This window comes from Mastomys coucha, unplaced genomic scaffold (genome assembly GCF_008632895.1).
Source record: "Mastomys coucha isolate ucsf_1 unplaced genomic scaffold, UCSF_Mcou_1 pScaffold8, whole genome shotgun sequence".
NCBI lineage: Eukaryota > Metazoa > Chordata > Mammalia > Rodentia > Muridae > Mastomys > Mastomys coucha.
The window spans coordinates 68,848,153-68,851,435 of NW_022196914.1; the positions used below are offsets into that span (position 1 = coordinate 68,848,153).

A 3,283-nucleotide genomic window follows, 5' to 3' on the forward strand; every position below is an offset into this window, starting at 1 on the left:
TCCATGGCTTCCAAGGAGTAAGAAACCCTGGACCAACCACCCCAGCAAGGACACTGAGAGCAAGAGAGAGGCCCTCAGTTGCTGAGAAGTCCCTACCCCAACACGGAGCATCTCCCTTATGATTTCCATCCCAGACCCCCATAATAACAGGAGGGGCCTAGGGAGCCCTCTCTGCTCTCTTGAATACCATCAATAAAGTTTGCTGCACCTACAGAAAAAAAAGAATGAATGAAGGCTTAAACATAAACTGAATGGAAGGTACATCATGTCAAAGGAAGTACATGCCTGGTACCATAAACTAAGAACTCCTGGCTTGGGAGCTCATAGGTCCCAGGAATTAGTCTATTACTGTTATTTTGTTTTCCTAAACTGATTTAGTATTCATCCATTCTCTAAATTCAAACTCCATACCACAGATTAGTGTGGCTCACAGTCCTCACCAGAGGAGCTTCTTTGTGGAATGGATAGCAGTTAAGGTAGCAACTTGTGAATATACTAAAGTGCAAAAACTACAAGTCTATGGAGAGCTCAGTCATAAATGGGACTTCTATATCATGCTCTGAGGGTACATTGTATAAAGGTATGTCTATATATTCGATGGTCAGTTGTGAACCAGCAGAGAGTTAAATTCTGGTAGGAATCTAGTATTGCCATTTCTGTGGCCCATCACTGGTCTCATATTCTGTAAATATTTAATTATTCTTCCTTATCTGCCTAAGGCAATCTAGAATTTATATTTAGTTGGCTATACTAAAGATGTGATGGCCAACAGCTGGGCAGGAAGTGGAGAGAGAATCTTCTAGGAGAGTGAGGAATTCTGGGAGAAAGAATTAGATGCAGGAGTTTCTGCCATTGGACAGAGAAGTAAGCAGACAAACCGGAGCTGAGCATAGAGGTAGACCTGTCCCCATAGCAGATGTAGTACCAGGATTAGTCAGTTTAGAATCATAGGGAGACCGCTCAGCAAAAGGTCTAAGTTTTAAAATATGAATAAGCTTCTGTGTCCAAGAAGGTCCCACAAGACTCAGGGAACATTGAGGAATAGAGAAAGGGATGGGAAGGTTATAAGGGCAGAGTCTATGAAGGACTAGGACAAGAGTTTTGTACTCATGAACTTATAGTAGCTACAGTTGCTTGCACAAGACCTATACAATTTCAAGGCCCTCAACATTCTAGCATAGACAGTTGAAGGGCTCATAAGCCTCTAACCCTAGCTGAGAAGCTAGTAACAGCTGATGGCTTCTTGGGAGAGTGAGAGTCCATTTCCTTTAGGAGTATGGTCCATGGTAGGCCAACCATGTGGATGGGCTCACAACTGTACCTACACGGTAAGCACTATTCAGTACCTGTAAGTTACTAAAGACATTGGACATGACCTTAGGAGGAGACTTGGGATCTGGACTCTGGAAGAGTCAGTAGAAATAGTGGGTGGTGGTGGTGAATATGATCAAAATTAGTAAACATAAGTAAAAATATGAAGTTTGTTATAAATCCATAAAATGTGAATTAACAACAGTAACCAAAAAGTAAACTGAAAAGGTCTGTCTCCACAGCAGGACTGACTCTTAGAGTAGGCACCATGAAAGATGCTCTGGCCTTTGCATAAATGTGTGTGTGTGTGTGTGTGTGTGTGTGTGTGTGTGTGTATGTGTGTGTGTGTGTGTGTGTATGTATGTGTGTGTGTGTGTGTATGAATTCAAAAGGAAAAAGTAGAGGAGTCAGGAAGAACAGATGACTTCATGAAGGTTTGCTGGGCTTTTGTGATTAACCAACTGAATTTCAAAGTGGACTGTATGTCTAGGAAGAGCTTTGTTGGCAAACTGGGTGTGATTGTTTCCTAGGCTGTACAAGGTGAACGTCCCTTCTCTGAAATGCTTCTAACCACAAATGTTTGCATTTTCACAAGTCATAACATGTGCACACACGTGGAACCTAAACTTAAACATGAAATCTGTGTGTTTCATATCTATCTTTTTCATACTTCCTCAGGCTAATCTTACATGATATTTTTTGGTATGCTTGTATTTGAACTCTGACCACAATCATACATGATGTCTGATGTGGAATTTCCTACATGTGGCATCATGTTCATGCTAAGACAAGTTTATATTCTAAAGCATTTTAGAATCTGATGTCTGGACTAGAGATTTTAAACCTATAGTGAAGGGTCATTCAAAAAAAAAAATCTTCCTTGTAAGCTTATGTTTCAAAGGAGGTTGACTTTTCTATTGGTCGATTTTACCATCTTTCAAAATCTTCAACTTTAAAATAACACTTGGAATTATGCTTGTTTCTTAAGCATGGTGTGATATTTCAATACTTGAATGTCTGTAATATCAAGTCACATTCATTTCCCCTTCTTGGCCATTTTTTGTGTATTTCACATTTGTAGCATATTATATCATAGAATACAGTGTAGTGCAATCTACGACAGTTCCTTCTTCTACCATTTTATGCTCTGCATGTATCAGGAGACTTAACAAGAGACATTTGTTTAGACTGTTACAGAACAGGGTCCCACAGAGAGAATGTGTTCCTCTGATAGCCCGGTTTTCCTTGACTTCCTACAGTTAGCTTCCGAGAATCCATGGAAGTCCTGCTAACCATCTGGCTGCTTCCCTGCTGTGTACTGAACCTTGTGCCTTGGGAAAAAATTGCTTCCCAGGATGCGGCCGGAAAAGATGAAATCATTGCGTTGCCTCAGTGTGTGAGTTTTTAGAGAAGACTTTCACAGTAAGGAAGAGTGTATTTTTAGAATTATCATGTTCTGACATTGCAAATGTTCATTTTAAACTAACTGTATTTAGTGAAGGTTTGATGACCCACATAGGGAAACCAGTTTTAAATAATCACCTTTCATTCCTGGCTCATCAAAATACCCTTTTTTTTTTTTTTTAAAGTTGTGGTGTAATTTATTTTCCCAGTAAATATGGAAATGAATACATTTGTACAGAGACAGAAAGAGACAGACAGAGAGAGACAGAGAGACAGAGACAGACAGACAGACAGAGCTTTCTTCTTCCAACGAATCAAATATGATGCTGAAAATGCCACTTTAGGTATTAATGTTTTCTTTCTTTCCGAGTCTGGATCTTGTAACACAGTTCACACTGGCCTTGAACTCACTATAGAGAGAGCAGAGCGGGCTATCCTCAAATGTGTATGATGCCTTGCCCAATGGGAGCTAATTTATGTAAATCTGTTGGTTTTTTTATCCATTTTTTTATTAGATATTTTCTTTATTTACATGTAAATTTCTCCATTCCCAGTTTCCCCTCCAAAA

At 39.6% G+C, this 3,283-nt stretch overlaps 1 protein-coding gene across 2 annotated transcripts in view; it reads left to right on the forward strand.

The window, feature by feature from the left end:
* The first annotated feature begins 1,174 nt into the window (after positions 1-1,174).
* The window catches only part of Pde4d (phosphodiesterase 4D), a 1,511,116-nt gene continuing 1,509,007 nt past the window's right edge, over positions 1,175-3,283 (forward strand). Inside the window, exons 1-2 of one of the 2 annotated variants that reach the window (XM_031359970.1) lie at positions 1,175-1,328; positions 2,571-2,733. The gene's annotated coding sequence lies outside the window, so the exon portion shown is untranslated. The remainder of the gene's footprint in view (positions 1,329-2,570; positions 2,734-3,283) is intronic. The other variant, XM_031359969.1, reaches the window with a different exon arrangement.